Source organism: Apus apus, chromosome 4 (assembly GCF_020740795.1).
Source record: "Apus apus isolate bApuApu2 chromosome 4, bApuApu2.pri.cur, whole genome shotgun sequence".
NCBI lineage: Eukaryota > Metazoa > Chordata > Aves > Apodiformes > Apodidae > Apus > Apus apus.
Genome location: NC_067285.1, coordinates 56,717,757 through 56,736,063, shown reverse-complemented (window position 1 = coordinate 56,736,063; position 18,307 = coordinate 56,717,757). Strand labels below are relative to the sequence as shown.

General features: G+C 38.0%; 1 protein-coding gene across 6 annotated transcripts in view; it reads left to right on the top strand.

Moving 5' to 3' along the window:
* Window positions 1-18,307, top strand: part of SLC10A7 (solute carrier family 10 member 7) — a 151,188-nt gene that overhangs the window by 24,656 nt on the left and 108,225 nt on the right. Inside the window, exon 4 of one of the 6 annotated variants that reach the window (XM_051619090.1) lies at window positions 17,492-17,518. The exons of the other annotated variants lie outside the window; for them this stretch is intronic. The gene's annotated coding sequence lies outside the window, so the exon portion shown is untranslated. Of the gene's footprint in view, window positions 1-17,491; window positions 17,519-18,307 lie in introns of those variants that run through there. 6 annotated transcript variants of the gene reach the window in all.

The window sequence follows — 18,307 nt, the reverse complement described above, 5'->3', positions numbered from 1 at the left end:
CATTCCTGTGTGTTGTACTCTAGGTGATCCTGCTCTGGCAGGGGGGTTGGACTAGATGATCTTTTGAGGTCCCTTCCAACCCCTAGGATTCTGTGATTCTGTGAAGATGTTTTTATAACTGGAACTAGAGAAAGTCAGCTTTAAGAGTGGGTGCTGTGTTTTATTCTACTTAAGCAAAATACCGTATTCCAAAATGAACGTGTTTTTAGGGAAACTTTTCATATTTTCAATATATGTGGTTTCTTAGAAGTCCTTTGAGAAGAGGAAGCATAAACTGAAGTGATGGTTACCTGTAATTCAAGAAATGACACCATTCAAGTTGGACATAAAACCTCAGTTCTGATCTGTGGATGTGTTTTATGCTTCTGTTTTAAAATGGCAAGTGATCATGAAATTTAGAAAATATATCCTGTTACATTTTTTTCTGTAATGTTAATGTCATATGTGTTATCTCAAAAATACTTGCAGTACTTTCATTATCCAAATGGTCCAGGATATCTGTATTGAGTGAGACTTTCTATACAGATTATGTTCTCTAAGGTGTATATTTTAATAATTTAGTCAATGGCCTCTCTTACATGTTTTTCCTTCAACCAAAGGTGCAAGCTCTTTTGTACAGTTGTAAGACATTTCCATTTCTAAGCATAGTTACAAATGTCTGTGACCTGTTGGTACTAGGACTGTTTTGCTATTTGTACCACCCATGTCAGTCATTTCTGCATGACTTGATTCTCTGCAATTTACAATCTGAGAAATTCGGAACAATAGATGTTATTTGTAAGTATGGAATACCCAGAAAAATACTCAGTATTGAAAAGTGCTGTCCTCAAATCCCTTTTGAGAATGAGTCACTCTGAGGCATATGTGCTTCATAAGGAGTCTGCTGTCAGGAGCTCTTGAGTAGCAAATGCCTATGTTGCTACGTTTGGTTTTTCAAATCTTCTTGGTACTCCCATCAGGTAAAACTTGGAGTACGCATCTTCTGCAAATAACATAAAAAGACCTACCTTGTTATATATATATATACACACATATATTCTTATATATATACACACATATATTCTTATATATATACATATATTTATTTTTTTTAAAAAAATAAATATATAAATTCCCAATAGTAGCTTATTCAGTAGTGCTGATTTACTTTGCTTTATGTAAATACAGAATCCTAGAACATAATGACTTTATAAGCCAGGTATTTTGTGAGTCTGACAGCTGAACTCTTAAGTGGCAAACAGGATTCAGATATGCGATTTTGTCTTTAGAGTATGTAAAATTAATTTCTTGTTGTCTTAGCAGTATAGTTAGTGTTACTACCCTCCCAATTCTTCCCCCTTCTGATATCCTTGCATAATAAAAGTCACTGTGCCCATAGTGTAAGCATCCTGTCATGTCGCTTAAGTGATCACACTGATTTTAATTTCCCTCCTCTTTCAAATCACCAGCCAGTTCCAGCATGTTGTTTATCATCTTCCTTACTAACACTGAAATCAGCAGTAAGTCTTCTATTTCCCAGACTGCTGGGTATTAGTAGTAGTCACTGCTTCTAAATTTCAAGAGATTATTTTATTCAGGTATATCACTCATGCTAACTTATCATACAGTATCTTGTGAGGTAGATGGCTCATTTAGCAACACTTCCAGCAGGCTATGCTCATGGTTTCTTTACCAGCTCTCATGGGTTGTGGTTTGCTTATTGTTTTGTTTTGTTTTTTTTTTAATTTGGGGTGGCAAGAGTGTCTTTTCACTCTCTCTAATAATTTTTTGCAGCCTAATGCAGATCTGCCGTACAAGCAGATTTTAAGAATGTTTCCTGTCTTTCAGGCTTCAAGTTCCTTCTAAGTTGTGTGGAGCAAGGCAATGGAAAAATTAATTTTGTTGGGTTATTTTCTTCTGTAGAGCATACTGTAATAAGCTGAGATTTTATTTTAAGCCATATCTCTGCTTACATGTTTTTACAAAACTAGAAATAGTTGAATTTGGTTTTCCTCTAATTAGCACATGCCAGCTGTTATCAGCAAAAGAACACCTGTGCTACTAGTGAGAGTACCAGGAAACTTGGGCATGTTTCTTCTCATTTATGCTAGTGCAAATCAGATATTCTTCTGTTGAAATTAAAGCAGTGGAGTGGGTAAGTGTAGGTAAGAGTCACAAGTGAAAATTGGGTCTATATGACTTGTAGTAGGTGGATTTCCAGAAGCAGTAATTTGTCTTAGCTGGTCTTCTTATGCAAAAATGTGCAGTTGACATAAAATGCTAAGCATATTTATAAGGAAGTAGAGTAATGCATTTTTAGTCCACTGTATTCTCACAAGTTAATTTTGGATTATTATTTTTTTTTTAATACAGTCTTTATTTCAAATAAATGAAACTGTGTCCATACTTTTAAAATAGAATAGTGAAGACAAGTATCGAATTGTTCATGCTGTAGATGCTTCCAAAGATACAGCTTTATTTGTGGGTTAAATGTCTGTAATTAAGTTAGAGTAATTGTACTTATCTTTGTTTAGGAAGTGTGTTCATCAGGAAACATTAATAAACTTTCCCTCTACTGTGTCTTTATGCAGATATTAACAAAGTATAAAGTAATTTTGCTAGCTGATGAGCTGTTTAATTAGAAGATAAGAATAAGAGTTTTGATAGAGGTGGAAATGTGGAAATACGGAGTACTGGAGTGCATTCAGAATCCTATTCCTCCAGCCTTTGCTGGAGGTAAGGGCAGCCTCCAAAACCTGGGATAATTTAATCAAAATAGTTTATGAGTGTTTTCTCCTAGGTTTGTCCATACATACAGAAAGAAAATGCGTAAATAATGAAGAACTACATATTGTAGATATAGTCAGCGGTGACCTATAGAGCTGTACTGTTAAATGTCCTAGATTAGGAAAGAAGAAGCCATAGTTGTATATACAGCCTTTCATATATGTGTTGAAATCAGGAGTCCTAGTTAATTTAGTACTTGGGCAGGATTGATGGTTCTGCAGTGAGATCAGCGCTTGAACTATATGTCATTTAGAATATTGTTCATTTTGATATAGACTGACTAGGTTTTTGGAAGAGTTCAGGTGTTGTTCAAAGTATTTTTACTAGTACCCATAATGGTTTTTCTCTCTGTTCCACTGTAATGACAGATAAATGGGAGCTACTCCATTCCATTTCCAAATTAGCAGAAGTGTTAACATGGATTCTGTTTAAAGACCTTTTTTCTCTGGAGTTTGTTTTCGTGTTGCATTTGCCTTTGTATGGATATGTTTGCATTCCTGTCATGCTACAGTGCTGGCTTCTTCCAGCTGTTGAGTTTTTTGGAATGGCTATAGGGAGTTTCATTTACTGTTAGAAAACCTTACTGAATAGCTGTAATTTCATAATAGATAATGCAAGACAGAATTAGCTGCCAATGTTTGGATGCTCATAGAACATAAATCAATACTTAGGGTAAACAGAGGAGTATTTGTGTTCTGAAGCATTTGCCTGTTTGCTGTTGAGTCTTGGTGATGGCATATGGCTTTGAAAACAAGTCTGTGATACGTATGTCCAAGCTCTTACTGTAGTATTTAAGACAGTCCTACCAAAATGTGCTTTTAGACTCTGTGAGAAATATTTTGTTAGAACCTCTGCCTAAATCCTCTGTATTTTTCTGTGTTTAACATGTAGGATTAGTGTGGAGTTTGTTTGCTTTATTGACTGTTTATTTCCTGTGTATTTTGTGAAGCAGATCTTATGTGTTCATATGAAGGGTGTTGTGTGTTGTTGATTTAGGAGTGGGGGAAAAGGTGTGTGGGATGCACTATTCAAATTCTATGGCAAGTGAAGACAGAGGGTGTATAAATAAGCACCTACAGTACATAAAATAACAAAATTACAATTCCACCTAGTCTTTATTTTTTTGTGCTACTTGTATTAATGCCATCTCCACTGATACAATCACATGCTATTTTTTAAAAAACACATTAGTTTGACCTGTTCTACCTTACAATGCTTTTCTTATTACACTACAGTCTGGATTGTTCTGCAGTCTGTGATGTATTAATAAATGCAATATAAGTTTTTTGTGTGGTGGTATGGAATATTGTATTACTTTTTTCTGTTGTGCAAAGCTGCATAACTACTTGGAAGCTGCAGCAGTCAGTTATTAATTAAGCTGCAACAGGCTGGTATCATAGCACAGCTTTTAAGAGAAACTTTTCCACATATGCATGTATTGCATATAGAGAACATGAAACAGTTACATTGCGCTGGTGCTACTGGTATTTTAAAATTATTTGGACTAATTCATGTTTACTTTAACAACATATCTGCTTGATGAGAAAGTAAAGGAGAATTTGCTTGATTCACATGAAAAAAAAAATTGCATAGCACCTTTCTGAATATCTCAGAAGTAAGATGAATTGTTCAGAAATTTTTTTTAGTGTTAACATGATGTAACAAAGCTAATGAAGCACAGATTATTTTCTTGATCCAACTGTTACAGTACTTTAGGAAGCTGCTGAAATACATTGGGTAACTTTTTAGTATTGTTTCTATGACTGAGCAGGGGGTGTTGTGGCTGGAAGAACACAGAATAGCTGTGGTGTGAGAAAAAGCAGGGTGATCTGTAACAGCATGATCCCTAGTAAAGTTTAGTTCATGATTTTCAAACTGCATCTGTCCATAGCACTTTTTAAAGATTTTGACAGAAATTTATTTTCTGCAAGAGCTGCTGTGGTATGTCAGATTATTTATTCAGAGGTTTCTCCAAAGTTCTGTTCTGCATAGTTTGAAAATATCTTGAAATGAGGCAAAGGTAAACCATATAGGCCTGCCCTTAGAGAAGGATTAGAGTTTGAATTTATTTAGTGTCCATTCTTTTTCATTTGAACTTGCCAATGAAAGAAAAGATGTGGTGGTTGGTTTCAACCAAAAAGGACACCCACACAGAAGGAATCTCTTCCTTATTCCTGCTGTTATGTGCCACCCCTGGGTTTTAAAAACAGTGCTGGTTGTGTTAGAAATGAAATGTAGTGTTGATTTTGCATTCTAGTGTTAGAAACGTAGTGTTGGTTTGGTTCACATATATATATTCTAGTGTTAGGAATATATAGTTTGTTTGAGATATATATTTTAGTTTTAGGAATATAATAGTTTGTTTGAGATAAGTGAGATATCTACACATTCCAATGACACCTGGAATGGTTTACAGGCCAAGAAACTGAGGGACTTAATTGGGCTCCATCTGGGGGATCTGAACATGGAGAAGGATTTATGGCCCAAGATAAGGCCAAACAAAGCTACTTCTATGTTGCTCTTCAGGGCAGGATGACACCAGAAGATTGTTAATTGGGAAGACAGCTAAGGGGGCAAGAAAGGTCAAAATTTTACCTTAAAAGGTAAAAAGTAAACTGCTAGAATGGAATGTGTAAACAGGGGTGGGAAACTTATAGGATAATTTGAAGCGTCGGATAGGCTGTAAACCCTGGAGTACTCAGCCAGTGGGGAAACAGGGGGGGGAATTTTGCGTCGGGGAATAGGGAATATAAACCGTTATTCACCTTGCTATAGGTGTGCCTACTTACTTAGGTCACCCATTCTTGCAAGAATGTAAATAAACTGTGCTTCACTGAAGGATCTGTGTGGGCCTGTTCATTGGCACGTCAAACGTTTCTCACAGTTGGAAGTACATGATAGGGATAATATTCATAGTATGGGTGTGCTTACTGCCCTCAGAAAAATAAATGTGAGATTTTTTTATTTCTTCCAGGTCTAGGTGTCCTGGTTCTTTCTCTTGGTGAGTTCAGGCATAAGTGGGCACTGGGAATACCTAAGACATGGGAACACTGCTGTAGGAAGGACATAAGGAGCATCAGTATAGGAAAAGGGCCTTTTGCAGTGCTGCCTGCAACAGTGTTGTCCAGCTGCCAGGGTCACATCTGATATTACCTGTACTGGTTTGAGGAATCTGATGGACCAGTGTTTGTGGCAAAACTCAGGTAGCCTCCAATGGCAGGAGAGCCCTGCCTTTGAATTAAACCTTCCAGCACATCTTACATTTTGAACTGCCCTGTTTCTAAGCCCAGAGCAGCCAGTTGAGCACTTGGCTGAATCTGTTACAGTTGTCAGAGGATCATACTTCAGGGATAACACTGCTGGCAGCTAAACCCTATGAATTAGTAAAAAATTGAGTGTTTGGGTATTAAGAGTAATTTTTGTAGACTTTTAAAAGATTTGTTTGATCATGCAGTATGCTGACTTTTCAGTAAAATCTTCATTAAATCCACCCATTCATTGCAGTTTTTTTACTTCTGTTTGCCTTTGTCACCCGTTCTTTCCTGGATTATCATTCATTAGCTTCCCCAAAGAGATTAACAGTTCCATAAAACACGATCACGTGCATTCTGGTGTTCTGCATGAAAGTAGAGCTGGAGATAAGAGAAGCCACAGGATCCCTGTAGAAATTTGAAGACAATTTTGATACTCTAGTCCACTAAAAAATCTGCTGATACTGTAATGTTTTTTCCCTTGCCAGGACCCTCCTTGCCTGGTGTCATTTCTTGAGGTCTCCTGGGATGAGATTAGTCTAAAACAACAAAGTAGCCAGATGTCTGGTTCTGAGAGTGTCCCAGAGGCCAGGGTATGGTAGGCAACAGTAATCGCTTGGGGCTGAAGATCAAAGGTACCTGAGAATTACTTATGGGCACATACTATGTGTCATTCCCATTATTAACAGTCTGAGAAAATTTGTATCTCTAATTAACCCTTTTGTTGGTTAAATTTTCTTGCCAGTACACTCCTGTCTGTAATAACTATATGTTCTTTTTGGTACTGTTTCATATCACGTTACGCTGGTGGGTTTGTTTGTTTGTTTGTTTTTAAAGGCAATACTCTCATAATAGCAAATCTGTGTAACTAATCCATATCCTTTTTATCATGGTCATTTTTTATATGTCAGAAGTTAGTACAATTTCTTTTTGTTTACTGTGCCATCCTTAGGGCTGTTGTTATTCCTACCAGAAAATGTGTCAAGACAAATGGTTAACTTGTCAGGATAGTGGTTTTAGTTCATTGTTTCCTAATCTAAAAAGAATTGGAATCTAATTCCAGATGCAGGATGTCTGCACATCACTGCTTTTTTCCATATTGGTAATTCTAATTAAATGCTAATTAATATGTTCAGTGATCAATGCTCATTTGTATTGTATACTCTGAAACAAAAAGCTAAGTGTAAGTGCTGTCCATGAATTCTTGTAGTGCTTTTAGAATTAATGGCTCCTGGAGTAAAAGAAAAACCTGATTGCAGCCTTCTGTGCTTTTTGTTATCCTCCAGATGAAAATATGGTTGTGAGTGGAATGTCTCTTTTAGTAAATGATAACATTGTCTGCCTTTGTAGACTTGAAGACTTAGAACTATTTTTTCCTAGCTTTGGAATAATAAACTGTAATTATCAGAGATACCTGTTGTTTGTTATGACTGCTACAATTAGACTTTCTTTAACATGACGTAGCATTAACTTGAGGTAAATACTGCACGTGTATGTTTGAGTGGGAGGACATGAGTTTCTGGTCACTGTGAATGTGTTTGAAGTTTATTGCCTATATTACATGTATTTAACAATTCTAAGAGTTATCTTTGAGCGAGTAGTGAGTGAGGAAAAGATCCCTGGAGTGATTTAAAGGACTGAATTTATTTATCTGTTTCAGTCTTGATAGTCTGTCTTCAAAACATGTTATTCAGGTGAGAAACCCCAAAAGCTGACCTGTCGGAAGGTGTATTGTGTTTTTACGTTTACTTTTGACACGGGTGTGCTTGCTGTCTGCGTCTTCCGCCACAGCCACAACTGCTGCTATTGTCCCCACTCCTGTTCAGTTGCACACCTCATCAGTCTTACTCTGCACCCAAAGCAGTGTTTAAGAAAGATTGCTGAATGAAATAAATGCTAGGCAAAGTTTTCTGGTGATGTAGGGTAATTTACCCTTTCAGGCCCTATGGCTGTCAGCAGGAATAGCCAGTCATCTTATTAATCTTATGAACCTCCTTTAAATTTTCATAGGGTAGAGACAGGTACTGTGCTTGTCAGAGATACAAGAGACGGGAGAGCTGGGTAGGAGTGGTTCACAGGAAGGAAATAGCTGTTTCCATATGGATGTTGCACTCTGGATTTTGGATCATTTGTTGCCATTCATGTGCCATCATCCAGGCACAGGGGCCTCACTGTGACTGCTTGGGAGCCACATGCTGCTTAGAAGAGTCTGGCTGGTGTAAAGAAATAAGCTCTTTATAACATGTATAACACATGGATCCTGTTTTGCAGACCCTTGTGGGTTTGTTGTTTTTTTGTTTGTTGGGTTTTTTTGGTGGTTTTGTTTGGTTTTGGTGTTTTTTTTTTTTTGTGGTTGTGGTGGTTTTTTGGGATTTGTGTGTGGGTGGTGTTTTTTGTTGTTTTTTTTTTTCTTCTCAGTTTTTCATTTGGGAGGCATTGCAGCAATCTTGGTTGTCTGCAGTGCTCTGTTGAAGGTCACAGTCAGAAGTGGAATAGGTAAAATCCAAGTGGCCATGAAGCTGTGTCTGCAAAAGCCAGTATGACTTTCTTTTGAGATAACACACAGACAGCAAGGTGCTTCCTATGCAGGTGATGAAACCGTAGCTGAGGTTTTGGGAGAGCACTGCTAGATGAATTTGCCTGGGATAGAAAGGCTTTGCCTGAAATAGGAATGCCTTTCACTTAATTCTCTTTTGTTTTCTACCTGGAGCTCTGGGAGACAGTGCCACAGCTACTGCCTTCAAGTGAGAATGTGACATAGTCACCAAATACTAGATTAGTTTATAGAAGTAGAAGCACTACTATCTCCCTCTTTTTTTTTTTTTTCAGACTGGTAACACTCCTATATGAATTCTGATCACTAGTACCACCTCTCCGGTTTAAGTAAAAAAAATGACTGGATCTGAGATGATGGGGGAGATTCAAATGCAGTGCAGGAGCAGAGAAAAGCACTGCAGAACTACTTCTCCATGTCAGCTACTTTTTACATTAAGGGATGAAGTTGTGAGGCACTAGTAGTTATTAAACCAGTAATTGGAGTTTGGAACTGGTGAAAATTTTGTGTCTTCTGCAATTAGATTGTCCCTCAGTTTCTTTTTCTTACAGTGTGCTTCTTTTCTGTACCACAAAATGTCTTAGGAACCTATAAAACAATTCTTTATTTGACTTAGGGAAAATAATTCTTTAGAGCAGTTTAGGTGCTTGAGTACAGTCCAGAAATAGATGTAAATACGTTACACAACTAGAATAAATTTTAAAACATTAAGATGTTATATCACATATTAATGAACGCTGCTTCATTCTGGGTACTTCCATTAAAAGAGAGTATCAATTTGAAATAACTTTTGTAAAAGAAATAACATCTGAACTAACAAGACTACCCCTTAAAATCTGTGGGAGCAGTGTTCTCTAGTTAGGGCATCCAGGGGTTACAGGGCTGTATTTTTTCTGCTGGCATAGCTATGTATAAACGAAAAAAATTGTGTGTTGCATTCATGTAACATTCATGTAATCATCTCTGGTATTGAAGAATAAAAACATAGGAACTGTGCTATCAAAGAGCAAAGGCTGTACAAGTAGTCAGGAAGAGCAGAGTCTTGCAAAGGAAAATAAAATTGTGGTTGAATTGAAGGACAACTTGTGAAGGAAATTAAAATGCATCGTCAGTATGGATCTCATAGTTTGTTACTTCAAAGAAGTATAGGTTTTTTTTTTTTATAGTGACATTGGCATGTGAAATATATTTTAAACAAGTATGTATTTTCTTCTATATTTTAGTAATTCCAGGAGTGATCACTCTGTTAAACAGCCCTCAAACTGAGCATATCCTGTATCAGAAGCTTAAGCCACATCTTCCCTTTTACTTATGTGAGCTGTTGCAATGTTCTGTACTTTGGGCAGTGTAAAATCAAATTTAAAAAATCTCCTATTGACTTAATTGAGACATGGGTCTGATCTAAAGATCGTGCCATGAAATTAATAGAAAAATCTTTCTTTCCATTCAGAAGTTTATTTCTGTTCACATGTTCCATTCACAACATTTGAATTTACAAATGACCAATGTAATTAACATTGCAGCTTTCTGTTGTCCACTGGCAACATGTCTGTAAGCACAAAGCTTTCACCATGAGCAGCAAAAGTTACTTGATGACTTGATTATACTCAAATTCTTGGTAGAGAATTCTTGCTGTTGAATTTCTGGTTTTCCAGCATGTCTGGTACAACTTGCCATTACTTTAGTTTGTGGAATTTTTAACCTAGAATTTGGAGAAGTAAGGAAATTAGAGAAAACCTCTACAAAACTGAGTGTTCCAGGGATTTTTCTTTTAATCTCTTGTAATAAGAAAGTCACCTCCTTTTGCTGGTTTATGGATAACCAAAGTAATTTATATTTAGAGGTGCTGAAGGCAAAAAGTTGTAATTTAAGTGTTCCAAGTGCTGTTCAGTTTTATGTCACCATTGTGATGATCATTGGTTAGTTGGGCTAAGGAGATGGCTGGAAGGATCAGGAGATAGTCGACAAAGCTTTTCTTCTTGAAATTGCAGGTTCTAGAAGTCTAAATCAAGTCATAGTAGATATATGAGGTTGTGGCTGTGTAAGAAGACTCTTGGCTATATTTTGCCAACCCTTGGGTTCTTTTAGAGTTTTATCCGTGACCCCTGTGACCTAGAATAAATTTGATGCAAAGGGCTATTTTTAACTATGCCCCCCTTCCCAGTTCCGAGGGGCACACTGCTAACAGGTTATCATGCCTGTGGTGGCAGAAGAGAATGTTTACATTGTGAACGTTAATTGCTTGTAAGCAATTTTTTTATAAATATGTCATGATTTTCTTAACGTGTAGTAGTTTTTTTTAAATCGTTATGTAGTTGAGGAATGTTAATAGGCAGAACTTTCATAAGGACAACTTTCTAGAATATTTCAATTATACAGCTAGCATTATTTTACTTGGTCTCTCTCTGACAGACTATTGTGACGTGGATTGCTATGCATTACACTTATTTGTACCAATAATAAAAGCATTTAAAATAAAATATGAAATTGCTTCTGAGTATTTCCTTCTTTGAGAGGGCTAGATAAATGCAAATTAATGAGGTTAGGGAAATTTTGCTTCACAAGTGATCAAGTAAATCTGGCTTTGCACAGTCTGCGAAACATGATTTTAATAAGACTGTATTACATTTCTGTTGTGCCTGCCATTGTAAAGGGGAATTGGGGAATACGTATTTTTTTAATGAAATTAAAAGTTGTATTAGAACCAGAGGTTTGGGGTTTTTTTTGTAGTCTTTGAGATTGTCATATAATATGAAGAAAATAGTATCTTTTACTGGCAAGTGTGTTTATTTTTTGTTCTTTCTTGTTAAGTATCTGAGCTTGTAGTCTGCACAAGCAGCATGTATACTGAAATTAAAATGGTTTGTTAGAGAAACACATTGACATACATGGCATAGTAAATGTAAATGTTGTCTTTATTTAAAAGGCTCAATAGAGACAACGTGCAAATTAGTATTCTGACTTGACCCAAAGCATTTGAAATGTGGGAATATTTCTTAGCTGTTAAGAAACATTAGTTGTGAAGAGTAGTACAATTATAAGCCGTCTTTAAATCAGATGGTTTATTGGCTCTTGCATCTCAAATGAGGATTATATGGTGATTCTTGGATATTTCTGGTGTGTGTGTGTGCAACTAAAACCTGGTCATGGGCTCTAGATGTTTAATGAGTAGCCATGTCATGCGTGGTGGCAGGCCTAGTACCAAAAATTGTTAAAATAGCTTTGGTGCTGAAAATCCTCCAGTGCTACAAAGCCCAGAAAGAAAAATTAAGCTAACCCTGAGCCCGCTTTCTTGGATGACAAAGCACAGAAATAACAAAGGTATCTGCCTTGCTGTTTTTTTAGGGAAAAATCCAGAGGGTAGGTAAGGCTGGAAGGTGCACCTGGAGAGCAGTGTGGCGTATTGGCAATTTTTGTTCGGGGTCTGGTTCCTGCTGGGAGCAGCAGCAGGTCCTGTTCAAAACCCTAGGCTTCCCTGAAGTTGGAAGGCCAGGAGTGCATCTGCTGGAGGGGTCCATCCAAAGCATCAAATGAGGACATGCAGCAGGTATGTTAAGCAGATGTGGAAAAATGGCCGTATGTCTTTCTGGGAAGGTAATTGGGCAGCAGGGCTTGGCGAGGCGGGGGCGACCGCCACAGGTTGATGGGCAGGTGGTCCCCGGCTTCCAGCGGGCGGGCGCGGGGGGCCTGCCTAATGTGCTGTCTGCCCTGAGGGTCCGGCAGCGCGGCTGGATTATTATGTTAATGCCGGAGCCTGCTGCCCTCTTCCTATCCCAGCTGGGCTCCCTGTTGTTAGGAACTGCTTTGCTCTGACAGTGGAGTAATATACTTCATGATTGAAAGGGCAAAGGGGCTGGCAGGAAAAAAAGAGCAGGTCTGCACAGAGATGTAAATGAAGGGGGAAAGGCTGCAGGAGGGTTGGCGCGTGCTGCGGATAGGAAGTTTATTAGGAAATCAGCAATATAAATGGCTAATTGAATTGTTATTTTCAAGTCCCGTTTCCTGATTTGTTTTTTGTGCATTACCCCCCCTAATGCTGATGTACAGTGAATTCGAAGTGCTTACCAAAGCAGGCACTTAGGTTGATTTATTTTAAACCAAGGTGCTATAATACATTGATACCAGCGTACAATGCTGACAATGGTGTATTTTTCAGGACTTTGATTACTGTTTCATGCTCTACCACTATATTGCTACACTACAGCTTACGAGGTGATATGATTCTTTTATATATTGTAGATAAGTATATCACTCTGAATTTTGTTGTTACTTCCACAAGAGTAGGAGATAGATACAGATTACAGAAATACATTTGTTATGGTGTTAGAGCAAATTGAAGTTTGATTTGACAAGATGATGACTACATTGTGATATTTTTCTGAGGTCTTTTCTGCAATAGAATTGACTAAACAGTGACTCAGTTTTAGAATTACTGTATGTGAGAGATGAAAATCTGTTCCATTAATGTATTTTTTCCCCTCCCATCTTTCCCTGCCTTTTATGAAGCTTCTATCAGTGGCTCGTATTTCAAGTCTACTTAAAGAAATAGCTGTTAACCAAAATTAAACCTTTTAAAGTAAGAGCTGTTTCTGTGAAATGCAGCTAGTGTGTTTTTCAGTTGTTTGGTAAGTGAGGTGCTTTTCTTGTACATTTAGCTGGTACTGGTGTTTGTGTAAGATGTGATTTCTGATTGTTTCTAGTGTTTAAGGTGACTTTTTCTACTCTTCAAACATTTGTTTGGATATCCCAATTCTGTTCATTAGTTTTCTGTTTACATGTATTGCTGCTCTGCAGTGATATTAAGAAAGTGTGTTTGTATTGGCATGGGGACCTCCTGCTGTGCAGGGAAGTTAGCAGCTCTCACGCCTTTGACCTGGCAGTGGTGATTGTACTTCTTAGGTAGTCTTGTCCACTTATGTATCATAGAACACCTTATGTTTTCCACCTTAAGGTGGAAAAGAATTCTGCGTCTAAATTGCTTCTGCAAAGTTAGTTTGTTCTGACTGTAGATACAGGAATTTCTGGGCTTAAATGGTAGGACAGTACTATTTTCCTTCCACACCCCCTTGCCTCATTGGGTGCCCATGATGAATAACTGTCATGGAATATGTTGTAGCAGTATGTGTGTTCCACTGGAGCCTTTGTACTTAAAATTATTGATTTCTTTATTGAGTTCTCCTTGGAGTTCTTTGTGGGCAAATCAAAAAGTGTTGGCCTTGTCTCTACAGTTTATCAGTAAATTGAGAATATAGTTTTAATCACAAAATGCTGGAAAACAGACACGTTAAAAAATAAATGTTTTCCAGCTGAAGGGGTTTTTCCCAATAATTGCATTTCAATTTTTATTATATATATGCACTTGGTTCTTTAGTAACTGCTTTAGAAATAAGGCAATTGGACTGCAAACCATGTCGAGTTGGGAGATTTTCCATTCTCTTTTTCTTCCCCCAGTGTATGCAATTTAGACTTTGTAGAAATGCTTCCTCTTCCTTTCAGGAAAATCTGTATGTAAATATTTTTTCAGGTCAGCTTAACCTGGGTCAGTTTTGCAAACAAATAGTTTTGACTTTGTCCACATTTTTCAGTGTAACTTAGGTACTCGCTTTCATTTCTCTTGATAAACTGATCTCCCTGGCTGTATCTTCTCAGTGCATCATAAGGATTCAATAACAGTGCTGCATTGTAGATCAGCTGAAAAGCTTTGTGCAGAGACAAAGGTGATCTACTGGGCATCAGAGCAGTTCAGCTGCAAGCAGCAAAATACCAAAACAAAATATTTTTAAAAAGAAAATTTAAATCGCCGTATGAAAAGTGGTGATTCTAGAAGGGACAGGCTTAAATTTACATCAAATTTTAAATACTGGAATATCCCTAATACTGGATATCCCAGTTTTCAATCAACACTGGATGTAACTGGAAATGGTAGAAGCTCAGTGAACACTGCCGCAAAGACCGTGTTCAATAGAGACAGCAAGTTTGTAACTTTTTGCAGTAAAACAAGCTTGTGCATTTCTTAGGCTTGTATCCAGCACATCTCTTGGTGAGCTTCTGGTCTGCACAGAATGTCAGCAGAGTTCTGTACACAAAACCCATAGGTTTTAAAGTTTTCTTGTCACCTTTGCTTCAGAGAAGTAATGGCTATATAGTATTCTATCCCATTAGAGACTAAAGTACCTCAAGGAAGTAATATCAATATCTTCACTTTAGTTGAGTCACTATGTATTTTATATATATGTGATATGTATATGAATGAAAATTTCACAGAACAGTTGCAGCATTTCTGTAATTCATTATATACTCCTACTGCTGGCCAAGTAGTTATGAAACCAAGTCCTTGACCCTGAACATGATTGGCATTTGGGTATTAATTCTTGCACTTTAATGAAGACTGCCCCGCTACCCTTTGGACTGGAGGGGGGTATAGCAGTCCTCTTGAAAAATGGAGGCAGCTAGCTGGTTAGAATTTCAAGATGTTTTGAGCATGCTTCAAAGGAAGGTTGGTGGCAAATACCCATATTATAGTTAATCTGTTTTTAGAAAAAAAGCTTGGAGCTTCAGGGGTTACTGATCCACTGTTGAACTCCTTGGGCAAATTTTGGGGGTATGTAAAGATGCACATTTATGCACTTTCTTACTCTATGTATGTGTAAATTCTAGTTATAAGCATTGTTAATTTATGACAAAAGCATCTGAGTAGCATTTAAAAGAAAGCAGTTGTATGAGTCAAGATGGTTCGTTTTTTTCATTCAGGCAGTGGCTATAGTGCTGACCTTTTCTTTATGAGTATGCTACTTTTCTTTGCCTTCTCTTTCTACCTCTGTCACAATATTACGGTGTGCAGAGCTTTGGGTGGGCTCATGAAAAAGGAAATTCCAGTACCCTACAATATAGGCTTACAATAAAACCTAACCTTTGGGCTAGGTTAAAAACACAAAACAGAACCTTTGAGATACAGACTGACATTTGTCGATGAGATGAAAATCTTTGTATCTTTTAACTGTGACCTGTGGCACTTTCTGACATGAGCTCCAGAGATTGGGGTTCATGGATCTGTGCACTGGGCCCCTTTACTTTTTGTTTTACAAAGCTGGTACTTCAGCCAGCCTCCCTGTGCTGTGGCCTTCCTTGCACTCATGTTTTATTTCTCATCTCCTGGCACTGCACTACTAGTAGTGAAGCTGTTCCCAGTGGTGATAATGACAGGGACTTTAATAACAATGCCCTTCTGAGCTGGTTTGGATGGCACAGCAGTTAAAATGTCTGATTCTGCTACTAACTGCTCAGAAAGCAATATGACAGTGGGATATTTATAGAAAAATACTGGTGCAGGCACAGCCTTACAGTTAATGCAAAGGGCACCTTTTAAAAAGTGGCCTTGTGCTTTCATTTCACTTCAGCAGGGAAGTAATACTCTTTGGAGTTGTGGGATGCATTGTTTAACTAGACCTCTAATCATGTTATGGATGATGTGTCTCCAGGAGAATCAGGGGACAAGACCTTTACGTGTTTTTATCACAGCTTAAGATCTCAGAAAATGTGAACTTAAATAAAAGTATGTTTGGGAGGTTGTTATTGCTCTGTATTCTTTTGAGGATACCTTCTACAATTGTTTTTTTTTTTAGGTTTTTTTTTGAGAGAAAATCACTTACAGTTATGAAATGTTTGACCATAAGAGAGGATTGGGTTGGCACAGTTACTTGTATACTGTTGTTCAGCAGAGCCTCCTTTATTAAATCATTGTTCAGCAATCCGTTTGTTCTAGCGTGAGAGCTCATATTTTCACTGCTAAGGTAATAAGTTTTTAGTCACTAACAAATACATGACGTGCATAAGGTTTGTGGGCGGTTTTCATACCAAAGTGTCAGTAATTGTTTCTTTTTTGCTCCGCAATTGTGTAGCACGGTCTGTTTCACAGGCCAAATGTGTGGCTGCTAAGGCTTATACTTTACAGTATGTAGGTAGAAGGGGGAAGTTATCTTCCATTTCCCCATGTGTAGCACAACTATGGGAATGCACTTTCCATTTAGGAAAAAAACATACTGGAAATTTGGCTATATGCCTTCCTGGGAACCCAGAGTTTTCTGGCATGGCAGAGCTGTATGAAGTTTGTGGAGGAGTAGGTCAGATGCTAGAGTGTGGAGTTTGCAGATAGTTATGCACATAGATGCTCAGTATGAGAAAGCATGTGTTGTTATGAGTCTGTCAGCTTTAAATCACTGCTGACTTGAATGTTTACACTGGCACTGGGCAGTAATCTTAATATTTGCACTTACAATTTTTAAGTAGAGGAGAGAAAAAGAGAAACTGCCTCGATTTATTCATGTTGGTATTCAGAAGACCACTGCAGACGTTCAGGTTACTGCTGCGTCAAGAGTGCATGATGTAGAAACAAACATACTGGAAGGCACTGTGGTTTATAAGTGTGATCTTGTGTTTTGTACTGCAGCTGATGGGAAGAGAGGAAAGTTAAGCTACAACTTCAGAGTATCTCTGAACTTGGGAATATGGCTGGTCAAGGATTGTCTCACATAAGGATGAAGCGAGAATACTGGTGGCTGTCTCTGCTGACAGGGCTTCTCATTGATGAAAGGAAATGGACCATGGCTGGTTGGAGGAGGAAATCTCTCCACCTTTGTATCCTGAAGGGATAGATATGAGGTTGCAAAAGATGTGTGTTGCCTGCAATTGTGTTTCTAGATGGGGCCTAGATAGGCCTTTTCCCCTGGTAAGCCTGGTGAGCATTGCACCAGTTTTATTTGCTACACAGCTAAACCACATCTGGTATGGATGGATCTGTCGTGTTTAGGATAAAGCAAAGAAACTATGGACAAAGCAACTCAGCATTGAACAGCTGATAGCCTGGACTGTTCAGGCACTGTACACCATGTCTCATGAGGCGTCTCTTCTCTTCTCTACCCAGGGAGGCCAAGTCTTAATTCTTTCTACGTGGAGATGGACATTCCAGCTCATGACAAAGGTTCTTCCCTCTTGGCTTCCTTCACATGATCTTTGTGATGCTGCTGATGAAAGCTTTTGTTTTCATTCTACTCAGTTATATGAGTAATCTGAAGTAAAATGATGGAGCCATACAGGACAGTGTTGCTTTCCAGCCTTTGCCCAACATGGATTTCTGTTACTAATCTCTATGTTAGTATTGGTGGAAATTTGCAGACTGACACGTAAGCATTCCTGAGGTCTGAATGCTTCATGTTTGCCAACTGAGTTGTTGACAAATGTTTGCATTCTGGTTTAACTGTCTGGAAAAACTTTTATGTATAAACTCTCATGGTTTTAGTCTTCATCTTCTATTGCCACTGAAGGAGCAATACCATGCTGTCTCCAGAACTCCCTTGAGAGAAGTTACAGTTTCTGACAAAAAGAAAGCAAGAGAGTTTTCTTACTCTGTCTCAGTGTTGCTGAAACTATTGGTGAAACAGAGAAATCCTTCAATAGGGAGCGAGCACCAAATACAGTAAATAAGTGCTTCTCAAAAGCCTGCCTTTTGACATCCTTTTGACAGATGGGTTTGTATTTGTAAATATTATTACCATCTGGCAGTGATGGTTATGAGGAGCTACAAAAATGAGGAAGTGAAAGACTGATTTTCAACAGAAAGAACTTGGCTAGTAAGAGGTAGGAGACAATAACTCTGCCAGCAGAGCCCCCAGCTTGTTTCTGTGCCCTGCTTGTGGCTGGTTGCTGAGCCTGGCTGAAGCAGCACAAAATTGGGTTGAAG